A 13,243-nucleotide genomic window follows, 5' to 3' on the forward strand; every position below is an offset into this window, starting at 1 on the left:
ATTTTAAAAGAACAAAAGAAAAATACTCTCATGAAACAAACCAGTCTTCATAAAATACACTTTCATTTACATACTAAAAGATAAAACAGGTCATAAAAGGCCAGTGTAAAATATTCAAATTGACTCTTGGTTTTTCAGATGGGAAATGAAAATCTTCACCAACAGCCTTAAACATCTTTATGAAACTATGCTGAAGGCAGTAAAACAAAAAATGTGTAACCATTTAAAATTGTAATTCACAGAAGGCAAAAAAGGAAGCAGCTACCATTAAAACCAATCGCACACAGCTGCAAAAAAGAAATGGCTTGAGAAAAACACATTAAAAAGTAGGAAAAAACAATTAAAGGGACCACCTGAAAAATGAGAATTTAATTAAAATGATTATGATAACACTGAAGAGTTCCTGCAAGGATAACTTTATATTTTTACTTCATAAGTTAGATCATTTTAACTGCTCTTAAATATTTACAGTTTCTTAATTTAAAGCAAGTTGCAATGTATATGGTTAATGAAGGACCATGTTGTTTCTCATTAGTTTACCCGAATACTTCTGTCATTCAGCCCCGAGTTATGAAGCAGTCTGAATTAGGTTTAAGTCCATCTATTTTGGTGGCTTCTTAAGTTGTGTTTATTAAATGTATAATATTCTTATAACAGTAAAATCCTTTAAAAAAATTTCATCAAAAGCCACTGCAATTTTAAAGAAAGTATATGTGAAGTAGTTTATCAAAGCCTTTTCTACTTTTTATGTATTTTGTTTGAGGTGGTGGGTAAACAGTTTTTATTTACTGAACCTCTAATACCTATTTCTTATTTTGATCAAAAGAGGGATAATTTCCTATATGTTCAAATAGAATATGAACATAATTTTAAGACCTAGAGGAGAAATCCTATATTGTGAAAAAAATTAACAAGGGGGTAAAATAATGGTACTTCATTAAAATATGAGTGTAAAAAATCAAGAAGAATGAACTCTCAAGCTATCAAAAAATAATTGTAAAGCTGTGATGCTATGGATAATATTCTTTATGATCAGATCAAACTTTAGTGTATGTATCCATATAAAGGGTACACACACATGTTATTTCACATATTTACACAGATACATTTTATAGGTATTGGCAATGAAATTTTAAAATGTGTAATATTCAGGCATTTTGTTTCTCACATTCTTATGAAAAGTACTTCATGTTCTTTTCATGATGGACCCTCAGTTCTGGTCCTTCATTCTTTCTGGCCTTTGGAGATGAGTGACTACTTTCAGTTTCTCGTTTTCCTATTCCTGTGATTTTGGTTGTCGAAATTTACTTAACTATCCCAAATAAACCTATTGGGCATAGGCAATAAATATGTCATTTTGTTATTTATCTCAATATTTAGGACCAATTTTCTCTTGCCTTTACTGATGTAAGGTGTTCTGTGCATCTATGTATATATAAAAATCCGATTTTTTTTGAAAGTTGTGTTTTTTTTTTCCTTTACTTACCTAATCATATTCTATATGTCACACATGGTCGTTACGGTGTGTAGGCTAAGTAGCTAAAGGTTTATGAGCTGTGCTTGTATGCAGTTTCTGTTATATTTCTGAAACTTAAGTATTTAAAAAATTAGAAAGAGGCAGCTTTTCCAGAGGGAGAAATGTATTTACATATATTTAAATACTTTATAAGTCACCGTAGAGATGGTTTTAACATGCATGTCCTATAAAAAGATGAATCGAGTAGGACTGCCTAGGTGCTAGAGTTTGAAGTCAAACATCTAAGTTCTAAGCTTTACTGCAGTCCTTCCGTCTCGTCTGTAAAATGAAAGCAACAATAGTAACTGACTCAAGGTGTTATCAGAAGCACAGGATGCTTAGAGCAAATAAATCACTACACAAACACCAGCTTGTTGGCATTAGAGTACATATTATAATGTTGGATTTTCTATAAAGCACTTCATCTGTCCCCTCTCATTGTCTGCAGTAGGGTGGACGCTAGCTCCTAGTACTGCTGGTAATGAAAAGGAAGAAAATAAACCAATAACATAACCGTACATCTAATAAAAATTTTAGAAAATTGTAATGTAGCTTGACTAAATTAAATTACCCTTCTCAAAGTGAACCTCATCCTTTCTGGCCTTTTATAATGTCCCAATTTAATTTTGCTTTAGCTTTGAAGGATGAATCTGGAGAAGAGACAAATAGGCATGTTTTTTATATAATGAGAATTTCCACACATTAGAATAGAGAAATGAACAAGCCATTCTAAGCTTCAAAGGAAAATGACGAATAAAAACAAAGACATTTTTACCGTGTGTGAACTGTGTTTTAAACATTCTTGCAAGCTGTTTCGGATTTTATAAGCTTCTGGCTCATTGATGGCTCCACGAAGCAGCCGCGGAAGTCAGAGCTTTCAGATGAGTAATTTTAAGTTAAGCTTACTCCCATACTGTATCTCATGGATGCAATATAAGTGACCTTTAAGAAATTGTCCGGCTTTGGCACACGTGCTCATACACACACACACACACACACACACAAACACACAAACATACAATTGTAGCATGGTCTACAAATGCATGTAAAGACTCAACTTGAATGTTGAATATAGAGCTTTTTCTCTTTGAAAGGAAAATTGGTAAATGGAAGATAACTAGGCTCTTGCTTTTTATGCATTTTATTAGTCTCATTCAAGTATTTAGTATTTTTTTATTTCAAAAATCTTGAGAATTGAGCCGTAATTTTACTTGCCAGGGTTTCATAAGCCTATGAATGCCATTTTCTCCAAATTTAATGTTAGTGCTGTATGTGAAGTTGATAGCTTTATTAATATTTTTAAAAATCATATTATTGAAAATATGCACACTGCTTGGGCAAAATCAGGCTAATTCAAATTGGATCAAGCCTATGTGTAGTATAACTTGGGTGCTTTGAAAAGGATGCCCATTAAATCTATGCCTGGGTTCTGTGACAAATGTCTTACTTTCTTACATAAGATATTTTTACATCTTTAATAGTTATCTCCTGTGGAATGTAATGTTCTTAGTGTGAAGAGAAATTAAAACAGGATTCTGTTTAGTTGTGAATATTACTTATAAAATTAATCAAGAACATTTCCATAGATGAATGAATAGATCTACGTGGAAGCTGATCTCTCTCACCCTACTACTCGTTTGTATTTTAGGACCGAATCTTACTAAAATGCTTTCCCTGAAATACTCATTTTCCATTTAGATTAGTGCTATCCAGACTGTGTATTTCCAGATATTGGAGAAAATATTCCCCAGTGCATTCAACTGAAATCTAAATACTCTAAACTTTGAAATGATCTTGCAGACCAGATGAAATGTCCTAAATAGTTATTTATCTGCTATTTGTATTAATGTCAACTTAAAATTAAATGCTTATTAAACATTTAAAATTAAATGCTTATTAAGTATTTTTAGGTATCTGAGTAAATTTTTTCAAAGCCACAGTTGATAACTTTTGCTGACTGAGGGTGTTGCATAGATTTGTGTGCATAGTATTTCAGCAAAGTAGTTTTCCATTCTCACATTCTGGTTTTGATTTGATTGAAAGGTGGCATTTTTTTCCTTTCTTGCAATCAGACATGCTAATCTATGTCAGCTTTCTCCTTTATGGGAATGGCGTCTACTGAAAAAAAAAAAATAGAACTATTTAACTTTTTTTTTTTCATAACAAGATTCTGTTCTTTAAGAATATTTCAGCACCATTAATTAGAAAGAAGGTTTTATTAACCATAAGGCTAGGCCTAACAGACCACAGAGCTGTTTTTTAAAGTACTGTATGCCATAGCTGCCCTGCTTTTTCTCTGTCTAAAACTTCATTTTGTTATACTCTCATCAATCACTTAAGTCATTACCGTAAATCCTACTGTTGTTAATTTTACTAGTATCACCCTAATGAGACATTCTTGTTATAATTAAAAATGAATTCTAACTTTAAGGCATTCTAAATTTTTTTTTAATGAATTTAGAATGATCTTGCCACATGACCGTAAATACCACTGATATACATAGACTACTTATCAAGTCTATAAGAAAAGTAGTATCATAATATATCCAGGTATGAATTATTTACTGGTTGCCTCTGTGCACATGTGCTTATGCATATGTAGATTTTTGTGCCCATAATTAGGAATTATGTTCTTTTTACTGTAAAACCTAATATGTTTTACTGAAGCTACTGATAAATCCTTATTCTTTGTCTTGACAAAATATAGGTGAATGTAACACAAACAGTAGTACTCCCTGGAAGTAGGTGTCCTAGAGCACCATCTGCTGGATATATTTGGGGACTTAATATTGGTAAATTGGAAAATCAGTACTTGATAAGACAGGTATACTTTGTTTTTAATCACCTGCAATGTCTTATTTACGGGTCACAAATAATCAAGATATGGATATTTGTGTTTAACTATATAAATGTATTAAGTCACTTTCTTCCTTTGCCCCACCCTAACCTGGATTTAGAGCTTTATAATCAATTTTTCTTTAAAAACGAAGTAAACACAATATATGCCTTGTGAAACAATTCGCACAAATTGTCATGCAATAAAATTATCATCTTGATTGCAGGTCACTAGTCAGCAGCAGTTAGAGAAAATTGAATGCTATTTTAACTTTAGGTTCCTAATGGTCACTGGATTCTGAATATAAAAACAATGCTTGAAACTTGCAGCCTTTTATCCCTGGGATATGACTCTACTGTCCATATAATTCTTTGTCAAGAGTCTGAGATCTTGTACGTACCTCATTCAGAGCTTTCCTTGTGCCCCAGCTTCTGCTGTGCACTCTGGTACTAACACTAAGGCTACCCTGCATTTTTCAATCCAAGAATTCATCAAGTTGTGTTTGAAGCAATATGTTGGCAGTGTTCAAGTTTAGGTGACATTAAAACTATGTCTATGAAATTCTCCAGAAGGTCCAGGATGTTTAGTGCTCCATGATGTAATGCAGGCCCTTAAGTTCCAGCAAAACAACGCTGTATTTACTGCTTGTAACTAATAGTAGATGTGGTAAAAGGAATTATATTCATATGGCAAATGAATACAATCTTAATGTGCACCATATGCAGAGTGGTGGGGTGATATGCCTATATATCACATTTACTTACCTTGTTTAGTTGCAGAGAAAAATGACTATACCATTCAGCCCTGTAGGCTATAGCCATATAAATATGAGAACAGAAGAATTGATGATTTACACCCTCAAATTGAAACTGAGTGTCTTCATATGTGGACATTAATAGTGCCACACCAAAAACATCGTGTGTCTATACTGTGTTCTTGGATAGGAATTTAATTTCAAGCAATTGCTGGAATTAATCTAAGAAGTACACATTCCCTCTAGTCAGGTAAGTATCACTCTGTAGGCTCTCAAAGAACATATTGAATGTTTCTTTCATTTAATTGAGACTGCATATACTCTGAATTTGCAAATTTTCACCTCCCCCCATTTTTTAGCCCTATAAGTGGGATTATTCAGCTTTTAGAATAGCATATAGATATGTGTGTTGGGGGTGGGGTGGGGGGAGACACAGAGAAACAGAAACAGTGAGAGAGAGATTGAAAAATGACTATAAATACATTTAATTAGCACACCCTATAACAACACACTAGACCGACTTTACCATCTTCCAAAAAATTCATTTTATTAGAGAAATTATAACAGCTTTGTGTGTATGTACCTCATATTGTACTTTAGATATTCCTGAACATTTATGAAAATTCAGTACTTATACAGGATGTTTTTAATAGCTAAAGATATGAGAACTCCCTAGTTTTCACTAGGCACCTTAGTTACTATCTGTCTTTGACAAAGGTACCTTAAAAATGTTAAGGAGGACATAGTACAGAGAATTTTATGCAGCTAGGATAGATAAGTCTTTAATTTTAATTGATATTCCTAGGAACCCATAATTGATATTCATGCTCTTAGTGTTATATATCAACAATACAGGTAAGGTTTCACTTCAGTAGCTTTCTGACTATCTTCATTGTATTTTTGAGGCCTAATTTTGTAATGCTTACATTACTAAATACCAGTACGTAGCTACAGGAATTATAAATGACCTAAAGCCAAAAACCAGCCCCTCTATGGGGAATCAGCAAATGAAAATCTCAAGAAAGTAGGAAAAAAGCAGTATGTTAGTTAAGTGTGATATGTTAACATATTGAAGTAATATTCAGCCATTAACCTTTTATGAAATTATGATATCAACATGGAAAAATGTGCTTTAAGTGTAAAAAGAATCAACAGAACACATGTGTGATGTGATATCTTTTAAGTATCTGTACTTAAAAAACACACACACCCCCCCTGTACTCTGTGTATTTAGCTATAGAAAAAGATCTGGAATGATAGCCAATAGAATGTCGACAATGTATTTATAGGTAGTGGAATTTGGATGCAATTTTTCATTTTCTTCACAAATAACTGTATCACCTGATACTTTATAATGAGCATGTGCTTGAAAGTCAGAAACAACGATATTTTATTTGGGGTAAATATCTAATTATTACAACATGCCTTCACCTCCTGCTCTAGGCATTTACACAATAGTAGTTTTATCAGATTTTGTAAGGAATATCAGGGAAGATTGAAAAATCTAAGAAAAGAAGGAATGGAAGAAATCAAGATATAATTTCTAGAAATTAAGATATTCTTTACAAGAAACAAAATAATTTGAACCATTTCTACTTAGCATTTATGCAGATAGGATCAGATAATATGCTTTTATTGAAAAAGGAGTGTCTACAACAGAGGGTGAAAATATGCATTATTCTGCTATTACCGCTACTACTTCCACTAGAAGATACCTACTAGGCACTCACTACCCAGGCACAGTCCTGAGCACTTCATATAGCCGTCCTGTGGGGTGACCACTGTTGTTATCCTTGTTTTATAGCTGAGGAACAGAGAGATTATAAATATGCCCTGAAGCTCCCAGATCTTACTAGAATTATGAGAACATACCCAAGGGAGGTCACAAAGCTAGCCATGCTGGAGCCTGGATTCAAACTCAGGCACTCTAGGTCAGAGGCACCATTCTTAACCACTAAACTCTACTGCATTTTTAATTTGATTTAACTCGACCAACCATAGAAAACTTGATGCATCCTATCGATAAAGCACTCTTAGTATTTTCAAAGCACAATATAATTTTGTTATGCTGAGTTCTTATGACAGTATATGTCATGATAGGATTTTGTGTTTTTAAAATATTATACACAATAGATAGATGATAGAGGAGGAAGAGAAAGGTTAGAATCAAGAACTTATAATTAGTTTTAAAGCAACATTATCTTTTCTTTCATTAAAAATTCTATTATTTACAAGAGGAAGCTATCAAATTTACTACCTTACAGCTGTCACATCTTCAGTGCAGCTACAACTTGTTTTCTGCAGGCCATAAATAAAACCAAATTAACATTTTTTACCAGAGAGACTGTGATTTAAAAAAATGGATTGATAGAATGAATAAAACAAATTTCAAATATTCTCCCTTTTCATAATTAAAATGTATTGTTATAATTCCCATTGAAAAATTAGGAAGTTAATGGGAAAGGTTTAAGAAACATTTAACAGCTAACCTCATTTCCAATTCAGAACAACCATTTCCTTTCTTGATTTACCATTATGGTGAACCACATGAGAAAGCTTAATATTCAGTTTTCACATGAATGTTTTGTAGTAGTTAGATTGTGATTAAAATGAAACAAAAGACACGTGCAAATTAGAAGCATCTATTCTTAGTAAATAACTGGCATATAATGTGGAATACTTAGATTTTTTTTCATCTGTATACACTTAATAACTTATTTAGGTTTTCAAACAAATCTTTTTCAGAGAGAGTACTCTATTGACATACTTTTATTTTTAACAAAACCAGGTTTCATATTTTGTTTTGCTTCTCTAACAGGTCAGATGGTAGCGGGAGAGAGGCAGAACATGTGCATATATGGAAGAGCAAATATAACAAAAAATTTTTTTGGATTTCAGCACAGCTTTCTAACCTTTCCAGTTACATACATTATTATAATTTGCAGGTTTATAACAAAAACCTGATCCAGTGAACATTTAAAGTAAAGTCGTTTACAAATAGAAGGCCATAGGTTTTTCCTTTCCTTGTTTCTGCAGTGCATTGGTTATATATCCAGCCAATGGTGTTGAGCAAATGGAGTGAAGGAATGAATGAGTAAGCAATGGGAAATGTTAACTTCCTGGCCAGGAGTCATCTGAACTAAGTATTAATAGGAAGAACCAAGTTTATCTCTACAATACTAAGACTAGGGAAATGTTGAACCACACTTCATTCATTACAGCTGGTATAAAAAAATAGTGAATGGATGAATAAGGTTCTCTCTCTGCTAATAACAACATATTTAAACTGTTAATAAGAACTCTGCTGGGGTCTCCCTGGTGGTGCAGCGGTTGAGCGCTGGGTTGCGAAGCTGCCCGCAGCCTCTGCAGCGCCGGTTCGATCCCCGGCTGCTCCCCGGCCACCGGAGGAGGGTCCCACATGGCGTGCAGACCTCTCCTGCTACACCCACTGCTCCCCTCAGCAGTGTATTTCGTGGGTCTGCCTGTTCTGTTCCCCACTCTGGCTCTGGTGAATTATCTCACCCTCCCACGCTTCTGACTGTACCCAGTGCTTGTATAAATAAATCAATCTTAAAAAACTTACTATCAAAAAAAAAAAACTCTGCTGTGCATTGTAAAGTAACTTAATTTTCATAAGACTGAGGAGTTGACACCAAAAGCATTAAGATGTTTGTTCGTTTTTTGAAGTGCAGCTCAAAAAATGCCAGAAATACATGCCAGGTCTTTTTTTTTTTTTTTTTTTTTTTAAGCTGGATTATTAAGCCCTTTTCCCTTTATGGAGACAGATCTTTTTAAATACTTTTCTTTTGGATATTTATGAGCAGGATTCTAGAGAAATTACTGTTTCCTCTTCTCTTTTTTCAGATGTTAAGTAGTTCAGAGTCCATTTGATGAGGAAAAACGCTTAATGTTATGAGGACACCAAAGAAACACATTTAATAAAAACATTTGTTACTCTGCCTAGTGGTGTAAAACATTTCACCTAATATTTTAAACAGGGGTTTACTGTAAATGCTAAGTGGGTCTTTTGCTTGTGAAGCTTAGCTGCAAGCTGGGCTCTTGTAGTAGTGTCTACAAGGTAAAACATAGTATTAGGATTATGTTCTGAGAAGTGCACAGCTGGAAACACTGATGTGTCCTGGTGTCCTTAGCGGATTTGGACTGTCTTTAATGTCCTCTGACTTGTTCCTCTTCCTCTAAGGCCATTCCTGTAGATTCACCGCGTGTCCTGTCAGCCTTTGCTGAGGATCTGCACCAGGAGCCATAAACCTGTTCTCTGGACAAAGACTCCCATTCCTTTGAAGTAGTTGCTCAGGCTTTTCAAAGCAGTTCAAGACATCTATCCTCTTTTTTCTTTTTTCTTTAAGAAGCGTTTAAAGTGCAGCCCCTGAAAGTAGCAGCAAGATAAATTTTTCTTTCAGCTTTATTGAAAGCCATGATGATTTTTCAAGCAATAAGACTTTTAAAAATGTTCTTAAGGGAAACTCTTCTGCTTTGTGACCTAGCTTTTGGCAGATTCTACTATCTCAGCAAAAGTCAAAACTTTTTGTATCCATTAACTACTGCAAAATTTTATCAAAGGATTAACCTAATATTTTGAGGGAGTCTTCCCCACCCTCTTAATTTGGGCTAGAGATTTCAGAGAGAGATAGTACTAGGTTGAGGGTATTTGAAAAAGTAATATATGACCAATATTGTCTTCTTCAAGATGATTTTCCTCTTAGGTATAACCCTGTGGGCTGAAAAGAATCTGGGAGGACAGATGTAGGTGAGTGCTGCGATGAGGATGAGTTATATGATTCCTAAATTTTACTTCCAGCTCCAGATAGAAATATAGACAGATTTAAGTACGATTTCTGCCTTTCCTTTGTGAGGGATCTTAATGCTTGGCCTGCCTGTGATCTAGGATGATGTGTAGCAGTGTAACTATAGAGAGATAAATAGGTTCCGTGGGCCACACATAAAGCCCGTGTGCCTATACCTTCTACCCTTAGTAATTTCACTCTACGTGGTTCCTCTACATCTGTTGAGCCTGAAACATTTTGGACCTGTTGAATTTAAATCCCATATAATCCTGCTTACTGTAGTCAAATTTTAATATTTAAAGCATTTGGTTTATTGGAACTAATGAACTTCCAACAAATATTTATTCTAAGCAGGTTTTTGGTTAAGAAGAAAACTTAAAAGATTGTTTGATATGCACAGCAGAGGAAATGGTACTGAGTTCGGTTTTTAAACAAGACCAGAAATAACTTTCTGGGCCTTCCCTGGTGGTGCAGCGGTTGAACGCTGGGTTGCGAGGCTGCCTGCAACCTCTGCAGCACCAGTTCGATCCCCGGCCACCGGCGAGGGTCCCACAAAAAAACAACAACAACAACAAAAAAAAAACCCAAAACTTTCTAAGACAAAATGTCTCTTCATATTGTTGTGTGTGGACTTTTAGAGGCCATTAATGTATGTATATTTCCTAAAGAGGAGGGAACTTAAGTAGCACAATCTTTTTACTGGAAAGCCAGTAAGTGTTTGTGAGAAGAACCCAATGATCATAAGTTTACCCTTGTGCTTTTAATTTGTTGTTTTTCTTTCCCTGCCCCCTTTTTTCCTATATTTCCTGAGCTGTCTAACCTGCTTCCTGGGTTTGGGAATATTTTGCCAAACTTTGAAGCCAGAGTTCTAGCATTGAACAGTTCTTTATTTAAAGGCCCTAGGAAAAGAAAAATCTTTTTTCAGTTTAGAAAATCACACCGTATGTATGAGTCTCCTGATTTGTGGGGAGAAAATGTTGGTGTATAGTGCCAGTATAATGCAAGTACTTAGGCTTATAAAAAGAAGTCTTAATTATGAGTTTGCAAAAAGGAATGCTTGTATCTTAACCCACTTTTTGGGGCTAATCATGAGGCTTCCTAAGCCCTAACTTTATAGTCATAGACTATTCGGTATGTAAAATAATTCTACAGGGTAATTAGAAGAGTATTTCAACCCTTTGACATGAAACAAAAATAGTTGACTATAATCTCACTTCCTCCCCATGTCCTTGAGAAAATATTCTTAGCTCTAGAAAGCAAGAGGCTGGTGCTGACATGTCTCAGTGACTGTCCTCTGGGCCGCCACCACCCATTTGTCCTTTGTTTACTTTGGCCTACACTCAGGTTGCTTTCAGTCGCCATCAGTTTTCCTTCAAACCTTCACTTTCCACTGCAGAATTCCAAGACAATTCAAGTAAAAACACAGGTCTTCCACCGTAAAATAATTTATGCAGACCAAAAATGGGGAGTCATGTTGAAATGCATTCCTTAGATCTTAATGATTTTATTTTTTTTATTATAAAAACATTGCAATCCACATAATGGGGCATCAATTTAAAAAATACTGTCACTCAGCATTTTGGCTTGCAGGGTGTCTTAGGGAAGGGGCACCGTGAATGAGAGCTGAAGCTTTGGGACATTTTAAAACTTAATACATTCATTTCTAGTTTTTCTGGCAGGGCTTATCTTTTGTAGAAAGTTAAGTACAAGTTGGCTTATGTTATTTGCTTCTTTAAAAATCTCCCCAAGGTTTGTACTTCTTAAGAAAAAAGTAGTTGCTCTTGTGATAAAATCTTTCTGGCTAGGAAAATGTCAGCTTTGAAAATGAGGTGGGTTTCCCTCCTTAAAGTTTGTTTGTTTTTTTTAAGATATGTTTTTATTTATGCATACAGGAACTGAGGTTTGGGCCAGAGGTGTGAGGGGGTGAGCGGATTCACCAGAGACAGAGTGGGGAGCAGAACAGGCAGGTCTACTGAATACACTGCTGAGGGGAGCAGCGGGCGAGACAGGAGAGTTCCGCTGTGGCCAGGGTTAGCTCCCTGACCGGGGATCTAACTCATGCCATAGTGGCTGGCAGTAGCTTGGCAGTGCTGACTTTGACCCCTGTGCCACCAGGGAGGCGCCCCTCTCTAAAGTTTTTAAACCAGGGATCACATGAAACCAAGCTCTGAGGTCCATTTATCCCCTTGCCTTGTAATGTCATTCGGGGCGTCCCTTTGTCACTAAGCTTGCACCCAGGCCCAGCGTGTGGCTGTGCGCAGTGCAGCCAGCGTAGTACACGACCTTGGTCTCAGAACTCCCTGCCTTCACCAAAAGCCCCTGTGAGGATGGGGACACACACGTCTGTGGCATGTATCCCAGTAAGGGCACTGGTGTGACTCTCTGTGACGGCTCCACAGAAAGCAGATGCAGGCTCCAGGGAAACGGGGCTAGATGTGCAGGTCTTCTTGCTGGGGCCTCTCACCCTTTTTGTTTTTTGTTTTGTTTGTTTTTTTTTTTAATTTGTTTTTGGTTTTTTTGGGGGGTCATGGATCTCTATGCATTCAGTAAAACCTATTTCCAATTCCTCCTCTTCTGTTTCCCACAGAAGAACATGAGTGTATACACATAGTTTGCATGAAATGCAGAGAACTCATCGACCCATCATAAAAAACAACTCCTTTGGAAGCTAGTTTCATTTTCTTTGACAGCCAGCAGTTGCCTTCCCCAGGGCACATTTCTGCTGGACTTCCCCTGACTGACCAGCTCTCTCCTCAGTCCATGGCTATTCCAAGGCTGACCCAGGGCCTGGGGCTGGGGAGACGACTCCTTCTTTTACAGAGAGTTCTGCCACTGGTGGGGTGAGCTGCGTTTTGGCTACATTTGCCCCCTTTGTGGATACTCAGTGGCATTTATCAGTCACATTAAAGCCAATCCAAACCAAGATATTTACAGAATATTGCTCTCTAGTCTCATTTAAAAGGGTTTTTTTTTTGTTTTGTTTTGTTTTGTGGCTTTTCCCCCAAAGACTGTAAAAGATTTGTTTAGTCTTAGCATAGTATTCCTCAGGCTAAATATAGAATTTTTTATCCTTGTGGCCTGGCAAAAATCAAATCCATTATTTTTCACTTCTCTGTTCTGGGGCCATCCATGGTATAGGATCCTTATAGGCCAACTATCTTCTGTTCAGTTTGGGACCAGAATACAGAATGCCTTCCTGCTGCCTGTGAAAATGTTTTGAAACAGCTCCCATTATTTGACAGTCCCTCTCTGTGCCCCCTTCTTCACCACCTCCCCTCATTTTCAGTTGTTATCAGACTTGTACGAACTTCCCCTTTATTCTTTGAATGAAC

At 36.0% G+C, this 13,243-nt stretch overlaps 1 protein-coding gene across 3 annotated transcripts in view; it reads left to right on the plus strand.

Annotated features, from left to right (window-relative positions):
* LRBA (LPS responsive beige-like anchor protein) overlaps positions 1 to 13,243 on the plus strand; it is a gene marked incomplete at both ends in the record, with an annotated part of 477,161 nt that overhangs the window by 453,962 nt on the left and 9,956 nt on the right. The window lies entirely within an intron of this gene.

This window comes from Talpa europaea, assembly GCF_964194135.1.
Source record: "Talpa europaea genome assembly, chromosome: 10".
Classification (NCBI taxonomy): domain Eukaryota; kingdom Metazoa; phylum Chordata; class Mammalia; order Eulipotyphla; family Talpidae; genus Talpa; species Talpa europaea.